This window comes from Muntiacus reevesi, chromosome 1, assembly GCF_963930625.1.
Source record: "Muntiacus reevesi chromosome 1, mMunRee1.1, whole genome shotgun sequence".
NCBI classification, from domain to species: domain Eukaryota; kingdom Metazoa; phylum Chordata; class Mammalia; order Artiodactyla; family Cervidae; genus Muntiacus; species Muntiacus reevesi.
Genome location: NC_089249.1, coordinates 167,445,890 through 167,462,937, shown reverse-complemented (window position 1 = coordinate 167,462,937; position 17,048 = coordinate 167,445,890). Strand labels below are relative to the sequence as shown.

General features: G+C 45.2%; 1 protein-coding gene across 1 annotated transcript in view; it reads right to left on the bottom strand.

Moving 5' to 3' along the window:
• Positions 1 to 17,048, bottom strand: part of GRIK3 (glutamate ionotropic receptor kainate type subunit 3) — a 237,996-nt gene that overhangs the window by 92,625 nt on the left and 128,323 nt on the right. The window lies entirely within an intron of this gene.

The following is a 17,048-nucleotide window of genomic DNA, read 5'->3' as shown; positions in this document are numbered from 1 at the left end:
TATGTAGAAATTGTGCCGGAGCATAAGAAATATGAAAATTCTCCTAGTTCATTTCACTCAGCTGGCAAATTCCTGATAACAAAGACTGACAAACAGAGCCAAAATAAAACTGACCAACTTATGAATGCTGCTATGAAAATTCTTAGTAGAATGCTGGCAAGTAGAATCTACCAGAATATTACTACAAGGATAACATACCATGATCACAGAGTAGTATTCCAGGAATGTAAGGTGTGGTTCAATATAAAGAAATCTATGAATATGATTCCATTGCATCAGTAATTCAAAGGGGAAAAATATGATCAACTCACAAAATGCAGGAAGGCATTTGATAAAATTCAATATCTACTGCTGTCAAGAATGCTTAATAATCTAGCTCTAGAAAAGATACTTACTTGAAGCATCTTCAGCTCAAATTGGCCTTTAATATCAACTAATGGTGAAACACAAGAGGCATGCTCATTAAAGGAAAAAAAAAGGAGGTGTGTGAAGAGTTACATTACACCATTAACCATTGAGATAAGCAGGAAATATGACTTAGAGGCACACCTCTTGGGAAGAAAAAAGTTCTTATTTGCAAATGATGTAAATGCCTCCCTAAAAACTCTTAAAATAATCCCTAAACATGAAAACCAGTAAGAACTAGTAGGAGATTCAAGTTCAATGACCAGTGAGCACAAACTAAGTGTTACTTTAAGTAAACAACAACCCGTAAAAACTTAATGGCAAAAGGATTTTCTTTGCAATATAAGCAAATACTAAATAACTAATCATGAATCAACTTCAATATTAAAAATGGCAAAAACAAAAACAAAACAAAACACCTTAGGTGAGAGACATAAAAATAGGAGGAATGTTAAATGAAGAAGCATGTCATGTTGGGTAGTCAGGATCAAGGACAGAGGTGTCAGTTTTTCTCTAAATTACTTTTTCAGTTTAATGTGGTTCCAATCAGAATCATAGAATATATATGTATACATACATACATACATACATATATATATATATACACATTCTTTTTTTTTTTTACTTGACAAAACAGCTCTAAAATACATCTGGAAGACTAAACAGGAGACAGCCCAAACAGAGAAGAGAGATGACTTGCACTGCCAGATTTAAAATATATCATGATGCCAAAATAATTAAAACCAAGCCCTAACGGCATATGAAAACACAGATAAGTCAATAGAATGAGATAAAATCCCCCAGAAAGAGGCTTTTGTAGAGATAAATATTTAAGACATGATAAAGATGGCTATTTCTAATAAGAAGGCAGAAGATGAATTATTCATTAATTGTGCTTAGACAATTATTCAATTATTTGGGAGAAATGTAAGTTAGATTCCAATCTTAAGCCATATATCAAAAAAAGTTTCAGATGGAGTAAAGATTAAATAGCAAGGAAGTAAGGGAAGGAAGGGGGAAAAAACACTATAAAAGAACCAAAAAGACAATAAATACAGGTGAATATTATATAATATTGAGGTGGAGGAGACCTTCCAATAAAGTCAGAAATCGTGGGAGAAAGACTGATAACTTTATAGAGACAGTATAAAATGTGTAGATTAAAAAACCCCATAAACAGAATTAAATGGTAAACAAACTTGGAAATAATATCAGTAACATGTAAAAGTTTATGCTCTAATTTTACAAAAAACACTTAAAACTCTTTAAAAAGACAAACACTCAAAATGAAAAATATGCAAAGAGCAAACATGGGCTTTTCACAAAAGGAAAGAACAATACAAAGGAACTATTAACACACGATGAAATGTACATCCCCACTAATCATCAGATAAACTCAGTTTGATCCAACAGTGAAATACCATTTTCCGACTGTCCCACTGACAAACATAAAATAAAGGATAGCACTCAGCTCTGTCCAGGGTGTTTGGGAACAGACATTTGCTTAACTGTTGGTAGAAGTAGGAACCAGTACATCCTCCTTCCTTGATGGCTATCAGAAATATTTAAAAAGCCACAAAAACTCGCAGATCTTTGACTCACCACCTCAGTTTCTAGCAACTGAATTCAACAAGGGTACACAGATCATGTGGAAGGAGGTGGATCTAGAGACACTCAACACCAAAAAAAATAGTAAATGAATGGCAAAACAAAACAAAACAAAACAACTGCCATTCATTTACTATTACATGGAAATAGCTACATATTTAATGATTGGGAAATATCCATGATATAGCTTTAAGTGAAAAACAAAAGTTATAAAGCAGAGATGCAGTGTGACCCCACGTTAGAAGAGGAAGACGAAAAGGAAGGTGAAGAGGGATTTATGTCAGTGACAAAAGAAGACATCTCAAAGCAACACCAGTAAACAGGCCTAGGTAATAGATTTCTTAATTTGTTCTTTCTGCTTATTTTCCCCATATAAACCTCTATTCATAAAAAAAACATTAACTTCACTGAGGTATTATTTACATGAAGAAATTCCACAAAATTCACCATTTTAGCTGTACAATGATTCTTAGTAAATTTACTAAATTGCATGACAACCACCACAATCCAGTCTCAGAACATTTCCAGCAACCCTATAAGATCCCCAGTGCCCACTTACAGTCAATCATTGTTTTCAGTCCCCTCCATCCTCCAGCCTCAGGCAACCATTAATTTACTTTCTGTTTCTAGAGATTTGTCTTTTCTGGACACTTCACTTAAATGGAATCATATTATGGGTGGTCTTCTGCATCTGGCTTCGTTCACCGAGCATAATGTTTCTGAGGTTCATCTATGTTGCAGCATGTCTCAGTACTTCATTTCTCTTTATTGTTAAACAGTATTACTTTCTATGGCTGTACCATATTTTATTTACCCATTCACCACCAGCTGATGGGTATCCAGGTGGTTTCATTGTTTTAAAAAAGGATTTTTTGAATGTTTAAAAGAGTGAGCAAATAAATCTGTTGTTCTCCCCACCCCTATGCTGGTATTCCAGCAGGGTTACAGTTTGTAACACGTAGCGTGCATGCATGTGGGTCTGTGGGGGTGCGGCACATCCATAAAACAAGATGAGAAGAATACCTCCTCAAATGTTAGGAGTAGGTCTCTCTGAGTGGAAGGATTGTGGATGACTTTAATTTCCTTCTTTGTGTTTTTCTGTATTTTCAAAAAGTTCTGCAGTGAACATGTGTTATATTTCTAATCAGAAAAGCCATCATGTGATGGTGTGTATGTGTTTAAAGGAAAATAAGTGATCAAAATACCATATGATCCAGTAATTCCATTTTCTACAGATATAAATTTAGAAAAAGTTAGAGAGCTAGAGACACATAAACATTTATGTATAAGGATATTTTTGACATAATATTGAAAAAATAGAAACAACTCGATGTTCAAAAGCAGAAGCCTGCTCAATGTATTAAAATCCACCCATATGGCAGAACAACTTGCAGGCATTAACAGTCAGGGTATAGGATGGCAGGATGTGGTGTCCGGGATTTGCTTCAAAATAATATGGGCGGAGTAGAAGTGAAGGGAATGCAGATAGGATAGGAAAAGTCATGGGTTGTTGGTCCAGGTGTAAGTACCCAGGGATTCACTATCCCATTCTCCCTAAGCACAAGCTTATATAAGCATATCTTCCAAGATAAAATTGCCTTCAAAATCATGGTATATAAGGTAAAAATAACAAATCATGGTCATGCAATCAGAGAAGAGACACAGTATTATCTGAAGATGCTTATTACCATTTTCTTAAAAACTCAAGAGAATCCTATCAAAACCTAGTAGAAAGTAAACAGAAAGCTCATCAAGGGGCCAACACATAAAAACGTATATAGAAAAATGTATAGCCTTCCTATAAATCAGCAATAAACAGTGAGGAATTACAAGGGAAAAAAAGAGACCCTATTCACAAAAGCAACCGCAAAAAAATAAAACACTTTACAATAAACGCACAATTCCTATATCAAGAAAACTACAAAACTTTACTGAGGGACATAAAAGGAGACTTGAATAAATGGAGAGACATAACTTTCTCCTGGAAGGGAAGGCTCAATATTGTAAAGATGTCAGTTCTCCTCAAATTAATTTATAAATTTAATGCAATTCCAATTAAAATCAAAAAGGACATACCAGAAGGGCATACACCAAAATGTTAACAGAGGTTCTTTCTAGAAAGTAAAAAGATAATGGATTCCTTTTGCTTAGTGCTTTTCTCCCCCAAGTGTTCTGCAATGAAGAAGAGCTTTGGTAATAAGGAAAAAAGCTTTTAAAAAATGCTCTTAAAAAATACTTAATGATACCGGAAATGCTCATCCTGCTTCCCCCGAAAGGCAACAAAGTAATATTACAGTATGAAGCCTATTTATCAAATAAAAAGCACGCAACTACATTTATAGAAAAAAGACTGGAAGGATTTGTACCATGGTACCAGTGAGCTTCTCTGGGAAGAAGAAATTTATAGATACTTTTAATCTTGCAGTTTGTAGTTTCTTGATTTTCCAAATTACTTCCAGTGAATACATATTATTTTTAATATTTTAAAACATAAACATTAAAAAAAATCTTTTCCCAAGAAAGTCTAGGGAGAAAACTAACCATTATGGAGTTCTGTCTCAAATGAAAGTCAAAGGTCATGGGAGAAAGGGCCATTTCTAGGGTTTCACATGTCCTTGCCTGCCTCTCAGACCGTGGCAGGTTGGAGGGGAAAGGAGAGAGGGATCTCAAGTCACTGAGACCCAAGTCCAGAGGCTACACCATTCAATCCCATGAATTTCCATTGGTCTCTGCCATGTGCCCACCTGTCACTGGGTTCTGGAATGAGAGCACTCAGTCCTGGGCCCCTGCTCTCAAGGCGGACTCAGCTGACACTAAACAGATGACCACAACCAGCACATACATGTGGTAGTCAGCTGTTAGAACCAATAGTGGAGTGGTTCTCAACTTAGGCTCGAGAGACAGCCAGACCTCAGTGCAAACCCCAGCTCTAGTCATAGGAGGGAGTTACACTCTCCAAGACTCAGTTTTTCCATCTGCAAAATGGGGTTCATACTTCCAAGGATGATTGCTGCCAGGAAGAAAGAAAACAATGTAGCTAAATGCATGGGATGTGGCCAGGACTTAGTAGCTATTAAAGGAGGGGTGAAACAATGCTATTTAGAAGAAAACAAAACAAATTCTGAGTGTCTACATTCTAGGTCAAAGGTTGACAAACATTTTCTGTAAAGAAGCAGTGGTAAATATTTTTGGCTTTGTGGGCCAGAAGGTCTACTGAACTCTTCTACTGCAGCATGAGAGAGGTAGCCAATATGTAAATAATGGTGCAGTTGTGTTTCAATAAAACTTTATTTACAAAAACAGATGGTAGGGTGGATTTGGCCAGCAGGGGCTGCAATTTGTATCCTCTTCCAAGTGAAGGGCAGCCTTTATCTTAGAGGTAAAAGCACCTTAAGACCTGGATGGAGAAGAAAAGACATTTATAGTACTGAATTGCTGTGCAAAAGAAACAAAGGTAGGCTGTTGATTGTTTGTGTGGGGAGGATGGGTGAGAAGGGCCCAAGAGAAAGAGGATAGATAGGAAGTGTGCTCAAAAAGGGAGAGAGGAAAGGACAGTATGTCCCAGGACCAAAGGCAAATGATCTCACGGCAGGAAAGGCCATGCTGACATGTTAGTGTCCATCTGGCCTGAGCTGTGCTGTCATCTCCTTACTTACAGGAGCCTCATCGTTTATCAAAGCCGGTCACAGAAAACTGCCCCTGGCTGTGTTCTTTGGGGACAGTGAAGGAAGGTGGGCAAAGCCTGGCACAGGGTGAATTGGGGCAGAAAGAGGAAAAGAGGTATAGGAGCTGGGATGAGAGAGGGCATGGAAAATTCAGCAGAGAGGGAAGTTGGAACAAGAGATGAGAAACTTAAGCCCTAGGGCATCTCAGAGATGCTAGGGAGAGGCTGCCCTCCCATCTCTCTCCCCCAAACACAGTGCAAGCTTGGGTCATCCTACTTGAACATTAGGGGCAAGGTGACCCATAAATTTTGAATGTCTTGGGATAACCAGAGAGCAAATATTTAGATACAGCGCAGAGGTTCAGAGAGTGGGTTCTGGATGCAGCAGACCTGGTTTTGACTCGTGGTTCCGTTCACAGGCTGTCCTTCTCTCTAGAGAACTGCTCTTACCTCTGCCCTGGGGGCAGAGCGCAGGCAATAACTGAATGATTTGTTCAATCACTCAGTCATGTCTGACTCTTTGCAGCCCTGTGGACTATAGCCCACCAGGCTCCTCTGTGCATGGGATTCTCCTGGCAGGAATACTAGAGTGGGTTGCCATGCTCTCCTCCAGGGGATCTTCCTGACCCAGGGATCGAACCTGAGTGTCCAGCATCTCCTACATTACCCGTGGATTCTTTCCCGCTAAGCCACCAGGGAAGCCCTAACTGAGTGATCCAGGGGTGCAGTATCACTATAAAGGGTGGCCCCCTTGTCTCAGGGTGGGTATAACTGTGGTGCATGTATGCTTCAGAGACCTTCCCAACACTGCCACCTTGTATCAGAGACCAGATCTTACCCAAGGCTGCCCCGCTCTGTCCCCTTCTCTATCTTGCTGTGCTCACTCCCCTACAGGGTTTTCCTAAAGCACACCCTTCCCTGCATCAACCCTAGGCACCTGAATCCTTGACTCAGGCTCTGCATCTGAGATACCTGACCAAAGACAGGGGTGACATTGACCAAGGCAAGTATCAACCACACTCACTTTTCAGTGCTTTAGGAGGAAGGGAAGGGGGCACCGAACCTCATCTATTAAAAAACTCTCGTCTATTGAGGGTTCCTCTCCCTTCTCCTTTCTGGGTCTTCTTGATCTTTCTCTCTTGTGCAGGGGGCTCTGGAGAGCAGGAAGTCTGGAAGTTCAGGGCCTGATAGGCTCGGGTTCTGACTCAGGCTCCGCCCCATGGAAGAAAGTCTGCTCTGGGTCTTGGCTTCTGGAGAGAGCACCCCATCCCGCTTTGAGGCAGCTCCCCCATCCAACTGGCTCCTCTCCATTCTCTTCCTTCCCATACATTCCTCACGATCGTTATACATTCCTCACGATCGTTATTTAAAGAGGCTAATAAGTAGGTTGGCACCGTTGATTAATGCATAATCTTAATCATGATTGCATAGTGTAATTGGCATTAATTTGAAGAGCCAGTTCATTATGAAAATAATTGTCACTGCTTTCTGCTTTAATAAAATGGAGCAGAGACACCAGGGCTGCTGAGGAAATGGGGTGGGGTGTGTGTATATGTGCGTGCGCGCGTGCGTGGGTCCCAGAAGATGTTAGCAGGGGGAGCATGGGTGCAGCTGGATCATTTTCTTCCAACAAAACTTTGAATGGAAGCCCAATGGGTAAAACAAATAACACCAACTATAATAATAACAACAACACAACTGGTTATGTGCCAGGCATGATGCTGAATGCATTCCACCCCCTTCATTTAACACTCACAAGAACCTCTACAACCCCTACAACCCCATTACATAGACACTATTATCATCCCATTTCCCACAGTAGAAAACGGAGTCCCAGGGAGGTTAAAGATGTTGTGACAATTACTATGCAGTAAATTCTCTTCTGCAACCAAAGCCAGCTTGTTAGGGACAACTGTTAACTTTTCAGGAGTTTTGAAAGCAAGTCGCTAAACCGTTGGCAGCTTGAAATCAGGCATGGTGAGCGTGTTTACACCCCAGGAACAAGCAGGTGCTACAAAGGAGGGCTTCATTTTCCTGGAGAGCCTGATTACCAGCCCACACTGCCCAAACACATTTCTATTCTCTGGGCTCTTAAAGACTGGATGCCACAGGTACCAAGAAGGCTCCATAGCCCTTCCCAGGGCTCCACCAGGGACAGCACGAAAACCACCACCCCAAACTAACCTCACATGCAGACAGCGAAACACAGGGCCGGGTAGGGGCGGAGGACTCAAACTAGCTGGGCCAGCTCAACCAACACTGCACCTTCTATATCATGACACGTTGTCAGACGTTTCAAGAAACATTCTGACTGCCCCGAGCCTAAAGGCCCTTACTGTTAAGATGGCTTTTTCTGCCCCTGAATGTGCCCAAATGGAAGCATAGTCTGCCTCTCAGATGAGCTATGGGGCCTGTGTTAAGCTGAGTGTGACCTCCACAACCCGGTGCTGTCCTGCCTCGTCTCATCATGAAGGGCCAGGAGGTACCCCACACCTCCCTCTGTCCCAACACACACTCCCTCGGGGCAGGTGGCCCTGGAGAGCCTCCAACACACAGGTCCCAGGGCCGATGTTGGCAGAAGACTGAGTCCCCGACTTAAGCTCATGGCCTCATGACTGTCTAGGGCCGGTCTGGAATCTTGAGATTTTCCTTTCTCTTGAACAACTTTGTGCTTTTGAATCTGGCCCTTGCCAAAGCAAAGGCTGGCCCAGCCAGCCCAGCCCCTGCCGCAGTGAGACTGAGGCACGGTCTGCTACGTGCTGCCACTGTCTGTCTGGCAGCCGAGTCCCAGGAGACACTCGCATTCCCAACACCAGGCCCAGCCACCGTCTGTCCTCCGGGGCCTGAGTCTGTTCTTTTTTTTTCTAGTCTGCTTTGTTCTCTTTCTGAAGTTTCCAAGGTGTCGTAGAGATTAATTGAGACACTGATCAGCAAGGTGGTTGCTAACAGCCTCTTCCCGGGGCCGCCTCCTTGTCTGTTCTGATCAGGGTTCTCTCTTCTCCCTGCCAGGGCCCCTGCAGCTCTGTGCAGCCTGTGGGTTGGAAGAACAAGGCTCTGCTCTCTGCTAGACCGTAGCCAGCTCTTGGGGCCCCGGCATTGCCTGGGGACTTGCTTCTGGGGCTCTCTGTTTCCTGGTCTCAGCGGAAGGAGCTGGGGACACATTGGCTGGCTTTCCCTGCTGGGCATAGTAGGTGGTTTATAGAAGGTAAGCAGTGCCCAGTGGAAAAGGGCCAGGGATGGGCTTTCTGAGGTCCTGGGCAAGGGAAGGGAGGCAAGGAGTATGAATGTCTCCCCTCCTGTGGGTTTGTTGATTGATTCATTCATTCCCCAAGCAGTTTACAGGCTAAAACCTTTCACAAGGAACCCCACTGGGCACTAGATGAGTCAGAGAGAGATTAGGCAATACTCCCAGGTCTTCAGGAGCTCACAGGTCAAGAGAAGAAACAAGAGGAGGGGCACAAATCAAAGCATTTTTTGATTTGTGGAGTAAGAGGGTAAAAACTGTCCATGTGAACAGAAAGCTGGGGAGGCTCAGAGAAGAGGGAGTCATGGATGTCTCCGTGCAAGAGGCAGCATCCTCTCTGCTCAGAGCTGAGCTGTGGAAGGAATGTGGCACCTGCGAGGGGGAGAATGGCCTTGGGTGGGTTCCCGGGGATGAGGACTGACTCTGGCAGGCCGGGAGGAGGGAGTGAAGCAGGGGGCCCGGCAGGAGGGCAGCTGCTGGGTTTGCTTCTCTATCACCAGGACTGGTCAGGGATTAGGTGAAGGAGGGAGGTGGGGGCCTGGCAGAGGGAGCATCAGAGAAGATCCCGGATCCTGGACCAGGGTGGGAGTGCAGTCAAGTCTGTGGACTCCGCAGCCAGCCTGCCTGGATTGGAATTGATCCCATCACTTCCCATCTGTGTGACCTTGGGCAAGTCCCTTCCCTGCCCCTTGCCTCTGTCTGATCAACTGAACACAGGGATATTAATAGCACTTACAATATAGCTCTACTTTAAGGCTTAAATGGCATAAATCATCTTAGGCATATTGCAAGCCCTCATAAGGGCAAGAAATCATTATTATGTAGTGACAAGGAAGCTGTGGGGGGAGGCCTTTAAAACTGAGATGGAGGCATCCAGAAAAACAGCAAATCAGAGGAGAGGGTTGCAATCCTGGTGGGGGCCCAGGGGAGGGCTCCTGATGGAGTCCTGGGGCCCACTGGCAGTTGTTTTAATTGATCTGGTGATATGCAGAGCTTCGTCCATACAACTCGGGGACACACAAGTCAAACACTGCAGGATCGACCGTGTTGGGAGGATGGCCGGAGGCTCCCGTGCCGCCCAGAGACCCTGATGACCGATGCGCTGTCATCAGGTGGAGCTGAAGCAGGGTTGCTGGGAACGGGGCTGCGGCAGCGGGGCCCAGGGGGCCATGAGCGCCCTTGCTGGAGGGGCCGAAGGAACGATGATCCTGAATTCCAAGTCCCCGGTGGGGCTCTCTCACTTCCTGAGCAGGCAGAGCCATCACACAGCCTGCCCCGTGCACAAAGCGCTCACAGCAGAAAAGACCTGCCATAAGCCTGTCATTCGAGACCCTTCCTGGTCCAGCCCGACCTCCTCAGCCTCAGCTCCTCCACCAGGACACCTCCGTCCAAGCACTTGTCACCGCACTTGTCACCCTCCTTTTCATGCCACCCTGCCTTCGAGTGTGCGCCTCCTCTGCCTGGCTCGCCTTTCCTTCTATTTCCTCCTTCTAAACCTGGCTTCCATCTCTCTCTCCCGAGCCTTGGGTCACAGGCACTGTCCTTTACGTCCTCCTTCCACCCCCAGGGGCCACCTGCAGACACTTCCTTTGCCACCGCCCCGCCCTGAACTTTTTGAATCCTGGACATTCTCTGGTGATGGCACAGGTGTGACCAGCAAGGACAGGATACAAGAGCTGGGGAGCTGAGCTCAGCAGAGGCTCAGTTGAGGACGCATGGAGCAGGTAAATGGACCCTGGCATCCTTACCCCTCAGTGTGCAATTCTGGAGCATGACCCACACAGTTTTTCAAAGGTCCACAGCTAGGCTGAGCCCCAGTTGCCCACAGCACAAGCCCGCTGATGAGACTCCTTCACTGGCTTTTCTCCTTCCCCATCTCCCTTCCCTGCTCCATTGCCATGCTTCCTGGAATCATCTCCCAGATAAACTACTCGCATCCTAACTCTTGTTGCCAGCCTGCTCTCAGGGGTTCCCAACTAAGATGCCTTCCCTGAGGTCCAAATGCATCCTCTCTACCCTCACACGTGCTGGGTATCCTGTGCCCGGCTCCCTCCCCATCAGGTTGTGGTCATCTGTGGTGGTGGTGGGGGTGTGGACATAGCTTAGTTGGCCAGGCATCTCTTTCCTGCCCTCCATGTTGAACGCTATCTAGCACAGAGAGGATGTCGAGATAGATTTGTTAATTAAATACATACATAAGTACATGAGTGTGTGCCCATACACGCACGCACACGCACACACACACTCACACACACACACACACACACACACACACACACTGTGCTCAGTCATGTTTGACTCTTTGCGACCCCACGGAATGTAGCCTGCCAGGCTTCTCTGTCCATGGGGATTCTCCAGGCAAGAATACTGGAATGGGTTGCTTCTGGGTTGCCACGCCCTCCTCCAGGGGCTCTTCCCACCCAGGGATCAAACCCAGGTCTCCCATATTTCAGGCAGGTTCTTAACAGTCTGAGCCACCAGGTAAGCCCAAGATGAGTAACTGTTGAGTGTGTATCCCAAATGTGGCATGGGATGCACTGAAAGGGAAAGTTGCCCAGTCGTGTCCGACTCTTTGTGACCCCGTGGACTCTACAGTCCATGGAATTCTCCAGGCCAGAATACCGGAGTGGGTAGCCTTTCCCTTCTCCAGGGCATCTTCCCAACCCAGGGATCGAACCCAGGTCTCCCACACTGCAGGCAGATTCTTTTCCAGCTGAGCCACAAGGGAAGCCCATTACTTGCTTTTAAAAGCTAACTCCTACTCAGGACTTTGATACTGAAGTGACAAAGCAAAACACACACAAACATCCTCCAGACCACCTGCATAGAGATAGCCAGCAGGGCAGACACCCAGGTCTTGCAGTTTTCAAGCTCCTCCCCTCCCCAGCTCTGGCCATGACTGGCTCTTACTAGAGGTGGAAGCTGAGGCTGAGATGTCCTCAGTAGGCACACTTCGGGGTGCCTGCCCCTTGCAGGGGGAGATAGGGTGCCATGTGCCTGGTGACATGGCTGGATGGCTGTAGAGAAAGGACCTGATTCTCCCTGGTGGGGTGTAGACCCTACAGGTAGCCCTAACCAAAGCTTCTCTCCAAACTCTGGGCCCTGCTCCACAGCGGTATTAGCGTCTGGAAGATCGCCCTGCCTCCAGCAGCCCCCCAGTGCCAGCCTGCCTGCTCACAGCCCTGCCCTGAGAATGCCAGCAGGCCAATCTAAGGCCACTGGGCTGTGGCGTGGGCAGGGGCAAGGGGCAGGGGGAGCAGAACCTGGGAAATTAGTGGAGGAGGAAGGAGCCAGCCCGTTCTGCATTATTACTCCCATCCTCATCTGTTTTAAATATCAATTGCTATGCAGGTTAAATACTTATTCAGATGCCTTTTAGCTTAAAAGCAAGCTAATTGATCTCTGGAGATCCTGAATGAACAGTGAAGAAACTGCACTAATTATAGAATCAACCTCCATTTCTCTTTTGTTTTGTTTCTTCTCTGACAATGCTGCAGGAGTGACAGAAAGGGGTCTGGTGGAGGAAAACACATGTTGTTTTGATTCGGAAGCAGCACAAACATTGCCCCGCAGGCCCTGCTGACCCCCCTTCAATTCCGCACCAGGCTCCTGACTGGGATAAGCTCTCCCAGATAGGCCTCCTGGGCACACCTTTCCTAGGTGGAAGCTCTTAAAGACAGGAATTCAAGATGCTGAAAATATTAGTACGGTTGTCTGCTCTCACCCTAGCCACACTGCAGGCCCTCCTTGTTTAAAAATAAACAAGAAAACACAAATGCAGCCCAAGTTGCTCCAAGTCCACTTTCTGCTCACATATTTTGACCTCTGGGGTCTCAGTTCGTGAGTTTGGACTGGCCTCCTGCAGAGTTCAGATCTCCTTGGCACTCTTCTGGACCCTCCCATAGCTCCCTATTCATCAGGGAGGCTCAGGCTGCAGCCCTGTGGTTCCTGGACCACAGTTGAGGGAGCCAGGGTTCCTCAGCCAAGGAAGAGTGGCTTCCTCTCTCCTGCCCAGAAGACATGCCCTGTTATTTTCTCTTCTCTCCTTGTCCAGATTCTGACTCCATCTACCAGGGTGCCTTGGGTAGAACAGAGGGTGGGCACCTCTACCTTGGCTGGAGGGGAAAGTGTGTGGTTGTTTTAGGGAAACTGCAGTCAGTGTGCAGGGAGGCTGCCATCCTCCTTATGCTTGGGAAACTACAAGTTAAACAAGGTTGAGCAGTTTCTTTTCTGCAGAACTTCTCCGGGCTTGTACTGTGCTTGGGCGCTGCCTCTGAGAGGTGGGGAGCGTAAGTGACACTTCCCAAGCTTACTTGACAACCGTGGAAACCTTTTTTGGCAGAGCATCTCACTGAAAACATGCTTTGGGAATCGCTGCGTTACAGTGATTTGGGCAAAAGTTTTTGGTTTTTTTTTTTCCTCCTTCTGAGGAGAGAGCTATTTGAGGTTCAGGACTAAAGCCTTCATAGGTCAGTTTGCCCCACAGAAGCTGGTCCCCAGAACTGAGAACCAGAGACACACCAGAAAGAATGAAGACTGTATGACAAAGTATGATGGTGAAAGTATTCCATCTATTTAACACCAGGGGTCCGGTGTGATGGGTTTGGTTTTTTACTGGATTGATTCCGGGATGTCAGGGACAGGTTGTTTTAACACAGCTTGGAGGTGTGATTACTCTGCTGGGCTCTCATTAGCCTGTGCCTATGTGTGTTTGTGTGCACCTGGGCAGGTGTGGGCACACAACTGGGGGGAGAACAGCAGGGAGGGAAGCGTGGGGAGCCAATTCATCAGCCCAACGCTTTGTGCCTCTCTCCCCAAGGCACTGGGTTCAACTAAGAGATTCTGACTTAATTATGATCATTAGGAAATGAGACTGCTTGCATCGTAAGCTCTCAGATCCTACAAAAGAATTCCAAGTGACCTTACCTCCCACAGACACCACTGATGGAGAGGCTCATCTGCTCAGCCCTTCTTTCCTTCTCCAAACACTCAGAGAGCACCTCCCATGTGTCACACACCAGGCACACAGCAGATAAACAATAGGGGAGACCTCTACCCCTGAAACACCCCGTTTATTTCCCAAAGCTTTTAATGCAGGTTGAAATGATCTCAAATATCTGTTATCTAGCTTAGAGTCTGCCTGTGTCCCCCACCCCTACCACAATAATATAAGCTCTTTGAGCATGAAGAGCATGTTCATTATTTTCTTTCCAGTGCCTGGCACATAGCAAGCGCTTAGTATTTCTCAACTGTAAAGGAAGATGTATGGAACAGACAAGTATAAGCAAGCATGAAATGGCTAAACAACAAAACTCCAAGGAGGTGACACATAGATAGTGTCTTTTATGCCTTGACAAGATAGAAGGCAAGGGTGGATCATAACAGACTGGAAAATTCTTAAAGATATGGGCATGCCAGACCACCTTACCTGCACCTGAGAAAAACGGATGCAGGTCAAGAAGTAATAGTTAGAACTGGACATGGAATGATGGACTGATTCCAAATTGGGAAGGGAGTATGTCAAGGCTGTATATCACTGATACTATATATTGTCAAGTATGTCAAGGCTGCTTATTTAACTTTTATGCAGAGTACATCATGTAAAATACCGAGCTGGATGAAGCATAAGCTGGAATCAAGAGTGCCAGGAGAAATATCAATAACCTCAGATATGCAGATGACACCAGCCTTATGGCAGAAAGTGAAGAGGAACTAAAGAGCCTCTTGAAGAAGGTGAAAGAGGAGAGTGAAAAAGTTGACTTAAAACTCAACATTCAAAAAGCAAAGATCATGGCATCCAGTCCCATTACTTCATGGCAAATAGATGGGGAAATAATGGAAATAGTGAGAGACTTTACTTCTGGGCTCCAAAATCACTGCAGATGGTGAGTAGAGCCATGAAATTAAAACATGCTTGCTCCTTGGAAGAAAAGGTATTACAAACCTAGACAGCATATTAAAAAGCAGAGTTATTACTTTGCAGACAAAGGTCTATATAGTCAAAGCTATGGTTTTTCTAGTAGTCATGTATGGATGTGAGAATTGGACCATAAAGAAGGCTGAGCTTTCTTTATCCACCAAAGAATTGATGCTTTTGAACTGTGATGTTGGAGAAGACTCTTGGGAGCCCTTTGGACTGCAAAGAGATCAAACCAGCCAATCCTAAGGGAAATCAGTCCTGAACATTCATTTGAAGGACTGATGCTGAAGCTGAAACTCCAATACTTTGGCTACCTAATGGGAAGAACTGACCCACTGGAAAAGACCCTGATGCTGGGAAAGATTGAGGGCAAGAGAAGAAGGGGATGACAGAGGATGAGATGGTTGGATGGCATCACCAGCTCAATGGACATGAGTTTGAGCAAGTTCCAGGAGAAGGTGAAGGACAGGGAAGCCTGGCGTGCTGCAATCCATGGGGTTGCAAAGAGTTGGACCTGACTGGGTGACTGAACAACAAATGATAGAAGGGGACAGCACAAAAAGTAAGGATATAATTTGGGGCTTTTAGGTGGTGGGGGGATAGTCTTTATAGGAAGCATTGAGATCGGAAAGCTGAACACTTCTTGCCAAAAGTCATAAAGACTCATAATCCCCTCTAGTCACAGCCATTCAGAAAAGCCCAAGGCAGTTTGTAACAGGCAGGACAGCAGGTGCATTCCCAGGACTAGAGAAAAATTGCAATCTCTTTCACTTTATTGGTTTATAACTTTATATAAGTTTCATGCATGTGCACATGCATGCTCAGTCATGTCTGATGCTTTGTGACCCCATGGATTGTAACTCCCCAGGCTCCTCTGTCCATGAGATTTTCCAGGCAAGAATATTGAAGTGGGTTGCCATTTCCTTCTCCAGGGGATCTTCCCAACCCAGGGATCGAACCTGCTTCTCCTGTGTCTCCTGCATTGGCAGGCAGATTCTTTACCACTGAGCAACCTGGGAAGCTACAGTGTGCTCAACACCGAAAATTTAGTTTCCATTCATAACCACACAGTTGACCTTCTTTACCCACTTTGCCCTCCCTGCCAACCCTCCTTCTCCTCTAGTAACTGCTACTCTGTTATCTATGTACTGGTCCTTGTTTGATTTAGCTTATGCATTTTATTTTATCCTACATTCCAGTGAAACCATACAGTGTTTATCTTTCTCTGTCTGACTCACCTCACTTACTTTTTACCCTCAATGTTGTTACAAATGGCAAGATTTCATCTTTTTTTATGGCTGAGTCATATTCCATTCTATACACTGTTGACCCTTGAACAACATGAGTTTGGACTGTGTGAGTTCACTGATGTGCAGATTGTTTTCTTTTTTCTCTTTTGCAGATAGTTTTCAATAATACATCTCATACATACAACATCTGCAGTTTGTTGAATCAGCAGACGTGGAACTGCAGATACAGAGGACCCACCTATATGGAGGGTCGATTGTAAGTTATATTTGGATTTTCAACTGTGTCCCGAGTCTCCTCTTTGTTCAAGGGTCAGTTATATACACCATACCTGCTTTATCCATTCACCAGTTGAGGGCACGTAGGTTGTTTCCACATCTTGGCTACTGTAAAGAATGCTGTGGCAAATATAGAAATACATATATCTCTCCGTGGACTTCTCAGGCGGTACAGTGGTAAAGAATCCACCTGCCAATGCAGGAGATGCAAGCGTTGTGGATTTGATCCCTAGGTTGGGAAGATCCTCTGGAGTAAGTAGGCAATGACAACCCACTCCAGTATTCTTGCCTGGAAAATTCCATAGACAGAGGAGCCTGGTGGGCTACAGTCCATGCGGTCGCAAAGAGTCGGACACAACTGAGCGACTGAACATTCACATCTTTCCAAATTAGTGGTTTTTTATTTTTCAGTTAAATACTCAGACATGGAAATGATGGACACATGGTAATTCTATTTTTTTTTAATTAAAAATCACTTTTGTGGACACGGTGTGTGGTATGCAGGATCTTAGTTCTCCAACCAAGGATCAAACCCTTATCCACTATAGTGGAAGCATGCAATCTTAACCACTGGACTTCTAGGGAAGCCCCAGTAATTCTATTCTTAATAATTTGAGGAACCTCCATACTGTTTTCCATAGTGGCTCCACCTGTTTACATTCCCACTAACAATGCATGAGG